This window comes from Betta splendens, chromosome 4, assembly GCF_900634795.4.
Source record: "Betta splendens chromosome 4, fBetSpl5.4, whole genome shotgun sequence".
Taxonomy (NCBI): domain Eukaryota; kingdom Metazoa; phylum Chordata; class Actinopteri; order Anabantiformes; family Osphronemidae; genus Betta; species Betta splendens.
Genome location: NC_040884.2, coordinates 21,634,043 through 21,643,860, shown reverse-complemented (window position 1 = coordinate 21,643,860; position 9,818 = coordinate 21,634,043). Strand labels below are relative to the sequence as shown.

Genomic DNA, 9,818 nt, shown 5'->3' with positions numbered 1-9,818 from the left:
ATTACCATATATACATATATACAGTATTAATATATATAGACAGAAAATGGATGCAGTAATGAGCAGAGAAACACCTTACTCCAGCTGAGTTCAAACACAGTGGCATGGCAACAGCTTAGAGCTGCCCTCTACAGCGATAATGTGCTCAAATACCCATGGGCCCTCGTTGCAGCATGATGGAAAATACCACCAGTGACTCCTAGCCAGGCACTTAAACAGAAAAAAAGGCCTGTGGTCACACTTTGTGACGTGTAGCATCCTAATGGTGCTGTTACCATGGCGGCGGCGTGTATCATTTAGGCCCCGTCACCACCTCCAACGTCGCCTGACAGATCACCTGCAGTTCAGCCCAGAGCGGAACAGACGGGAATCGTAATGTTTGTGATGCTTCGGATTCATTGTGGGATTCTTAATTAGAACTGTTCTAACATTGGTCTAAACATCAGCTTGCCGTTTTCTTATCTAAACAGATGCTGTGTTTGCAGAGTCTGGAACTTTATTAGCTACACGTACAAGCAGCGGCCACTTTATTAGGTACATTAGCAGGGCAGTACCTCAGGGGGGTGACAGAAATAATAAATTATTATTATTATTATTATTATTATTATTAATAATAATAATAATAATAATAATAATAATAATAATAATAATAATAATAATAATAATAATAATAATAATAATAATAATAATAATAATAATAATAATGTTGTATTGAGGATCAGATGACACCTGCTGCTGTCCTATATTGTTCAGTTCCTTGTTCCTGTTACTCCCACTCATACACATTACATGCTCTGTATTTGTATAACTGCCCACTGCAGCTGTCGAGAAATGTGAATGATGCATAGCCGTGTATTATAATATGACGTGTGTATGGGCATGTGCTGCATGGCGGTGTTGCATCACTGCACAGCTTAATAAAAGATTCACACGGTATCTGTTTAGATCAGCAGGTCGACACATTTCACACCGCGCTCTTTGACAGGACAATGAATAATGCATGTTGTGTCATTCTTTTTAATGACTTGCTTGTTCAGTCCTACGCCCACAGACTAGAGGAAACTGTCCCATCACTGCTGAATGACTGATTCATCCAGTTTGGCTGCTCTTGTGTAACAGGTAACCTTTGATTCGGTGATTAGCAGTTTGAAACCTAAATGTCAGGTAAAACAAGCTCAATTTGATTAAAAACTGTGTTTTTCTTAATGTTCCAGCGAGGTGGTATTTCATCTTTGTTCCAGTGTACCAAATACCGAATCAGTCAAGAGTCTACCAACATCTTTCCAACCGTAAGTAGAATTATTACAGCGAGGCATTTATAAATAATAGTGTTAATATCTGGTTATGTGCTGACATGCTCCAGATGGAATGGAACCTAAACATGCCCGACAGAACCGAATGTGTCTTGCTCTGCAGAGCTCAAACACGCCTGGCATGGTGGTTGTTTATCAGCGAGACGCTAACAAACCAACAATACACACAGGCTCCGCTATGTGAATCCAAAGCCTCTAATAACAGCTCGCTTTGCCAACACTGCGGGACCCGGACCCCCTCCGCTCATGTTCCTACGGTAACACATTCGCTCGCACACACGCAGCACCAGCTGAGGGGAACAGGGACGCTGATGGAGTATTTACATCTGACGCCTTTTTTTCACTGCTCATTGTTTCAGGCCGGGTCTGGAACCCGGAGCCATATTTATGTGTGACTGTAGGAACACGATGCCTCATTAGACCTTTACTGCCCTGGCTCGCCGCGGCCCCATTCAAACACAACAGCCCGTCTTATTATGTCCGTCTCTCGCCCACCTGACCGCTCGGTGCAGAGCCCTGGCAGCCGTAGTCAAGCTGTTCGGCATCACGGGTGACCGGGACCTTTTGTACATTGTAACATCTGCACTGGCTGCTGGTGACAAGGTCTGAGCTCTGATCTCTCCCAAAACCGGGCCCACGTTTATGTGGCTCAGCAGCCTCCGTGAACCCTCGCTGCTGCTCTTATGTCTCCTGCCTTTTTCTTCTCTCACCCATAGACGAAGTATATAGAAAAGCACTGCTTCAGTGACCTTACTTTAAATTACTGCACATTTCCCCCCATTATTATTTCCCCTCTGACCGCCTCCGTGCTGTATATTCCCCCTGGGTTTGCAGGTTTTTATTTTGCTCTGGCTTTTTCACCTCTCCCCCTTCGCGGGCTTCCTGTCTGGAAGGAGCTGCCTCTGCTCCCCCCTCCCGTCCAAGGGCGCCTCTCATCTTCCTTTTGAATATTTCCTCTCCCACACGTGTCGTGAGTGTCGCACACACGCACCCTCCTCCTCCTCGCATCCCTCTATCGCCCCCGCCTGCACAGCTAAAGCTGTCTGGCTCCCCACACGCACAGAGCATCCTGGCACGGAGGGAAGAAGCGAAGCAAGTGAGGAAACAAATGGAAACGGTGCCTGATCATGAAGGCCATCGGATGCAGACGGTATTTCGCTTAAGTCCACTTACTCTCCAATCACCTCGTCATATTCCGCTATTACATTATTTACAAGCTAGGACCTGACTATCGCTCCAGTGTTAGTAGCTGTGAAGTGCCACAGATATAATAGCGGTAGTTGAAAACACAATGCTCAGAGTCCATTAATTATCTCTGATGTCAACAGATTTAGTTGATATTCAGATCACAAACAGCAGCAACTGTAGGGAGCGCGAGGGTGTGGGCGTGTGGTGACGGCGGTGGCAGCAATAACTGCATCCTCTGTTTGATTACTGGGGCCAACTATTGAAGTAGCCCATTGACTTTTACCAGGCAATCCACCCGGAACGCGTGAGTGCAGCATTAATATGAGACACGGCCGCAGCAGCGTGATGTGGCAGCGAATTGCCGTCAGTTCTTCAACTCAACGTCCACGGACACAGGCTCATTAGGCAGTTTTTTTTTTTTCCTCCGCGCCGCGTGGAACCTTTAGGAGACAGCTGAGATGGAACAAAGAGCGCCCATTTGTCAGGAGCACACGTTACGGCGCTGACCTACATCCAGACCCCGGAGCTGTCAGCGGGCAGCGAGCTGTCGGCCGAACTCATCGCAGCCCTCGGTTTGAAGTAAAGCTTCCACTTCCCAGTCACTTAGTCCAGGTTAATTCACTCGCTGCTAGAAACGACTGTGAAGGGAATGAAGGAACTGTAGCTCAGCGAGGTTCGGTCACAACGAGCTTTATACGCGCTGAACGTTTTTAATTGTTATGATCAGCTTTTTTCTTGTCTTGGCACGTGTCCGTGGGTTCCTCAAGCCTAAATGTCGCCTCTTTCTATCAGAAACAAGAAACCCGACGTGACGCTGTGAGACATTTCCACACACTTCAACGTAACAAAAGATTGCGGCCGCATTAGCACAATTACATAATTATGGGAGCGCGTCCTGGTGTTGAAGTCAAACCAGTGAACTCCTTTCCACTCCGGCTCGTGCATTATTAGCCGCACACGGCGGCGCCGCTTTCCCATGGACCCGCGCTCGCTCTCAGCCGCCCGTCACCCCGCGTTCAGCTCAAGCCCGTGATTAATGAGTCATCGAGTCCAAGGGGCCATCTCTGCCTGTGTCAACGCAACCGGCCGCGTGCGCCCGTGCTCCTGGAGCTCCATCACTGTCCGCGTCTGCGCCGGCTGCACAGGCTCAACTCCACAGTCCAGAGGAATGACCCGTCTGCAGCGGAAGTCCCGACCAATTACCAAGTTGCAGCGGGTTGTTAGAGGAACACACCACTCCCACAGGCGAAGACCCAAATTAATAACATCAAGCATGGAAACTGAAGAGGACGGTCTATCCATCTCACTTCCTTCTATCTGGTAATGGCACCCAGTGTCTGGTGGTAATAGCCTCTCTGTGGCACGCAGAGAGCAGCCACATATTAATGAATGCTGCCATTTGCTTGCACAAGCAGCTTCTGAGGGTCTATCAAAGCAAATTGCTTTATCTGGAATGAACATGACCCCATCAATGACAGGGTTTCGTAAACAAGCCATTATCCATCTAAGGCATAATTACATTGTTAATGTCAGTATGTTGCGGGGCGTTACGAGCGCCGTCTAGACAGCTACCTGGGCTAATTGAAAAGCGCATCATACGTTTAGGATGTGAGCTGGAGGGCGGAGAGGCTGCACGGCCCCGTGTCTTTGTATAAATTGAAATTCAACGGTCCAAACAATCAAAGGGCTCAGGCGGTACAGGGGGGTCAGCGATGGGCAACACAGCCGAACAGAGCAGAACAGAGCAGCTGGATTGGAGCGATGGGCCCGGAGGCTGAAGCCGTAATAACAGGTTAATAACAGGTGAGAAGTGGGCGTGGAAGACCAGGCGAGTGCCCCGGCGGGAGGCTGGAGTAGCTCAGATGAAGGATGAAGAAATGTGTAAATAATACATGAGTGTTTGATTTTTTTAATGCTTTTATTCATTGTGAGACGTGGAAGGCGCTCGTGTGGAGGCGGCCATAAAGAACCAGACGAGGACCAGCTCAGCTGCCTCCAGGGAGCCGTCCATTGCCGATTTCTCCATCCGGTTTAATTGGGAGAAGCTCTGGAGAGGCTACACGACTTGCCTGGCGTGGGAACGCCTTGAGATTCCCCCGAGGAGAGAGCGCAAAGCATCTGGACCCCACTGCTCAACCTGCTGCTAGCACCACCACTCAGCTCCGAGAAACTCGCCAGATGGATGCTTTTATTGTGAAGCACCCTGCAACTTTTGTTGTGAAGAGCCTGGTATATGCTCATAACAGCAAAATTGATCACTTTAATCCTGTGGCTCACAATAAATCAATATTGACTTAAGCGTGTGAGGAGAAAACATGGATTCTTCATTAATCCCAGCAAATCACCTGGTAAGAATCCAGGTACAGGTTTAATTGCTGAATAACGCGATGCATTTAAGCCTCTTTCCATGTTCGTGAATAACTGCATCGTGTTTCCATACTGTAGATGCTGTCGGAGCGGCACCGGATACAGGATTCGCTCAGGACCCTTCGTGAGGCAGACGCATCGGAGTGAGCAGCGCTGCACATGAGGACATGTCACCGAGGCAGGATCCATAGCAACGCAGGCGGCTGAATCCAGGCAGAGGACGACATCATGTACAAATGTGATAAATGTAGGCGTGAGTGGAACCTGTCGCCTCAGCTGCACCTTCCCCTCTTTTTCTGCCTGCTGCAGATTCCAATCCAATCCTTGAGCTCGCTGCAGTTTAACAGCAACACATCCATGTGTACAGGGCAAAAATAAATATAGCCACTTGTTTATTTTAATTTTAGGCTGTGAAGCAGAAAACCCTCTTGCTGTCTTTATCCAGCGCTCTCCATTAAGGCGATTTGCTAAGGTACTGTACGCCCCATTTGGAGCCGGCGCCGCTGCTCATCCAGATGCTCACCTCCAGCCAGCGCGGCAGGATGAACGGGTGACTCACCACGTCACCGCGCAGGTGCTTCTGACGGCGTGGCAGCCATGTGCGGACGCGTCGCCACCAATTACATGTTCCCAGTGTCAGACGCTGGTTCGCGCCGGCTGCCGCTGCTGTGGATGCTGAGCGGCCTAATCATGCTGAGAATGTTCAGACGAGGCAGAGGAAAGATGGTGTTTGTTGGTGTTTACACATTCCACAATGTGGGAAGAGGCCCATTTTTACCCTCAAATGTTCGGAATTAATAATTGCCTGTTTGTTTCTCACTTTCTTTGCTGTGCACTTAGATGGATGGACGATGAAATTATTACTGCGACGTAATCGGTTGTCCGTGACCCATGTTTTGGTGTCTTTGTTGCCCATTAAAGTAATTTTCCGACTCTCCAATTAGCCTTTAGCCTTTTGGAGCCATTTCTGTATCTTTTTTTTCCTTTTCAGGTATAATTTCACACTTTTCCTTGGGCGTGCTGTGTTTAACACGCGTCCTGGTGTCGAGTCTCGTTCCAACAATCCCTGATTACGTTTTCACCATCAAAGACCGCTCGACTTCACAGAATGAACACACAACATCATTACAACTATTCATTCACCGCGCATCGAGTTCCATTGACTCGGCGGTGAAATTAACACGATACCCTGGCACGCGAGCAGCGGCGTTTATTGTACGAGCGAGAGCAAAACACAACGTCTATATAAAGAACGGCACGAAAGAGGAATGGCTTACAAGCAGCGGAGAACAAAGATTATGGGTCAGAAGCCAGAATCCGAGCAGGCAATTAAAAACCCGCGTATGCAAAGAATGTTGCCTGATGTTGTCTGTGGGAAATGAGGAGGGAAGCGTGCACACGCTGCCTTTGTGTTCTAAACAAAGTGATAATACCCTGGTTGTGCTTCACCTGCATTTAATGTCTGTGCAAGCAGCCAGATATGCTAATGTGACGCGTATGTGAGGAGTATGAACAATTGTTCAGCCAAGCCCTTCCTCCCTCGGGGGCAGCGCGCCGTGTAGCGCTGTTCGACTTCCCAGCTTTCGCACACAGTCCTGCAGCCGCCGTGCAGCCAGCAATCTGAAGTAGTGGGTAATTAAATGCAAAACGGGATTAGCACAGTGCACTCCACTCGCTGTTTACATGTGCTTCCAACAACACGATACGGGCCGGCTAAAGCCAGGGATAAAGGCGGCTGCTGTGGATCGCTGTGGCGTAGATTACACCAGATTAGGAGAAACACAAGTTCTGGCAAATAATCGCGGCCCGCTGCTTTTCCGATGGGGCCTTTTGTCACCATTGTGTCTGGTGAAACCCCACCGACCAGCTGTTTGCTCCGACAAGAGGCGACGGCAGTAATGGAAGGTCACTTTTGTGCTTAGGCTGCACTATCACAGCTGGAGCCCGTTGTGTTCCCAGCAAACAGCTCACAGCACACTGGCTCCGAGCGTCTTTTATTTCTTCTTTCTCAACCGGCTCTAAATAACCTTCATATGCAGCCGATGAGGACGAGGCTCATTTTAACTTAGCATGAAATTCCATTAGTACGAACCTATTTCTTGCGCAGTGGTACATCAAAGACAAGCGCTTCTTGTGGTACAGTAGATGGAAGTGATTAGAGCTCAGGCTTGATGTCGCCTTTCACCAAGGTTAACAACCCAAATGAAAGGTAGCTTCAACTTGATTAGATTCCAGCGGAACTGGGCCACTTTGTGAAATTCCTGTCTTTGTTGGAATAATTTACTGCACGCTCGGTTCCTAAAACACTCGAAGGCGGAGATGTTCTCAGCCTTAACAGTGGCCTGAGATCCACGTCCTCTGGTTCTTTTTGCTATTTCATATAATTATTAGTCCAGCGGGTCCTGCTTTTCGAAGCATGTTACCTTGACGTGAATATCTAGAAAGCAAGGTCCGGTTGGTTTCACCATCAGGTGCTTGATAAGTTCTGTTACAGATGTCACTTTCTGTCTGTTTTTCATGTGTTCTGTACTCTGGTCAATGGTCGATAATCTTTGTTGCCACTCTGTGTTGTTTGTGTACTTTTCCTGCTCAGTTTTCAGTTTGTTATTCATTGTGTTTATGGCCTTTAGTTTAAATTAAATAGCTGAATTATAATCTGTTGTGGGTTTGGGTTTATAATCTGTTGTGGCGTTGGCTTCTCCCCCTTCCGTTTGGTCTGTCTGACCCGAGCTCTAGATGGAGCCTGGTTGAGTAATTAATTTCGGTTCCAGGAGCCTCCTGTAGAGTTTAAGTCTGTAAGAGTTGATCTGCCACATAATGTTCAGTCTCAGCTGCTCCTGTGTTTCTCAGGGCGGTGGGCGGTGGAAGTTCTAGAGACCCCGTAACTTCTCCTCACGCACAATTCCTTCATTCACGTGCCGCATCGCTCTGGTTCACCATCAAACCGTTAGAGGTCACCAGCAAATATCTGCTCCTGCACAGAAGGGGCGCGTAACGACTGCATGGCTACGAAGGGTGATTTTTCCTCCTTCCAGTTGTGTGAAGTAATGCGCAGAAGAGAGGGTTGAAGTCATCAAAGCATATAATCAGTAATCAAAATCCATGCTGGCTGTAATAGCCTTTGCCTGCTGCTAGATTGAATTTGAATGTGCCATAATGACTGTGTTTGGAAATCCTTTCACAGTGCTTAATCACAGGCATAATTAGGATACGTACAGACAGACATTTACTGGTTATAGCTGAGACATTAGACAAGAGAACTCTTGAAAAGCCGTAATAGTTGCTTTACCTTTGAGAGCTGATGCTTTATTAATAAACCAAACAGTCAGCTGTGTACATTGCTCATGAACTGTGTTATTCCCCCATTGAATGTTTTAGCTCCTCACAAACAGGAAGAAGTAGTTTAATTCTTTTTATTTTGTGTTTCTGTGCTGAGCATCAATAGAAGAGCTTTTGTTAAATTAAATCCATATGTAATAAGTGTGCACCACCTTGTTCTACACAGACTGACTGCACTATCTGTCTCTGTAGTAGCAGAGAGAGCGTCTACAGGCTTGTGCAACGTTTAGGGACCCTCCGTAAATTAGAGCTTTGCAATGTCACGCACAGTATACACAAGCCCACGTATGAAGGGGCTGCAGATTGCAGGATTTGCTACGTGCTTGGATTGTGACGTGAATGATGGAGATGTCGTCATGAATATTACAGATTTAACTCTGCTTAAGTTTCAAACAGTGGGAAGAAATTATAAAACATTTCTTTAAAACTAAATCAAGAAACGCGGCTTGTGTGCATTTGCTCTTTGCTTCTGGGTAGAAAGACGAAACCACTAAATAATTAGCGAGAGAGGGAGGGAGTGGGTTCTACTGCCATTTCTGTGCATAATCATCTTAAGCTGGACTTTGAGGCAGGGCCAGATCCAGTGTGTCTGATGTGTGGCTGCAGCGCAACGCGTCAGAGGGGCAAAGTGTTGCAGCTTGATGCTTTCATTAGAGTCCTAATACCAAGGGGAAGCCAAGAAGAAACACTAGTCAGGTTTAATATGTGCACTTCAGTGGAAATGTACAATAATTAGCAATAAAAAAGGAAACTCCACATGGAAACTATTGACAGTTTTCAAATACTTGGACTCGTGAAAAATGTTAGACAGCAGCATGTAATTATGAATTGGTGCTCATTTAACATCACCCCCCTTTTATTTACATGTGGATCCGGCAGAAGGTGTTTGAGGCTAAATGCATGTGAGCCCTGGCTAAATAGGTGCATTACATGTGATTTATGGAGCGGCTGCAGCGCTGCGTTCATGTGTGTGGCCTCAGAGGTCAACTAGTGCAGCTCGCTATTGTTGAGCGTGTCGTACAGGAGGCCGGTGGATGGAGGGGCTGCAGGCTTGTGGGTCAGGAGAAGCAGGTGGTGTGCGACTGAGCGGCGCCAACACAAACTGTACAACCACCATCGCTTGTCAGACTCTGCTGCTGCTGCTGCTGCTGCTGCTGCTGCTGCTGCTGCTGCTGCTGCTGCTGCTGCTGCTGCTGCTGCATTCCCCCTCACACCCAGACCTCCTCTAGCGTTTTTCCTCCCCTGGTTCCACCGTTAATTTGAAGAATGGGTTCGTATAATTTGATCAAGACCAACTAAATGCTCCGCTGTGCTTAATGACAACGTGCTTTGTTGATGCACGTTTAAATTAGAGGCTACAGATCCAACACACACCTGTCAAGCTGTGTTTGCTATTTCTAATATCCGCTGCTTGGCGACTGTATAATCAAAGTGCTTATTGACATTATGCTGCTTTATTGTGTAATCACTGCACATTTTAATCACATATTCCATTTTGTGCTTGCTGGTTGAATCAACAAATTACCAAGTGAGTGGCACTGTGCTGAACGCAGATCTGGTCCCTGGCTCCCCAAAGCCTTTTAAAGCCGACATAATCTTATCCCAGAGTCT

General features: G+C 47.3%; 1 long non-coding RNA gene across 2 annotated transcripts; it reads left to right on the top strand.

Annotated features, from left to right (window-relative positions):
* The first annotated feature begins 740 nt into the window (after positions 1-740).
* On the top strand, positions 741-7,452 carry LOC129604053 (uncharacterized). 2 transcript variants are annotated; one of them, XR_008694608.1, is made up of 6 exons: positions 741-1,119; positions 1,215-1,289; positions 1,417-4,304; positions 4,434-4,849; positions 4,947-5,115; positions 5,276-7,452. It is a non-coding gene; the product is annotated as an uncharacterized LOC129604053 (long non-coding RNA). The 2 variants fall into 2 exon arrangements; XR_008694607.1 differs by having other exon boundaries at positions 1,417-4,849.
* The last annotated feature ends 2,366 nt before the right edge of the window (positions 7,453-9,818 follow it).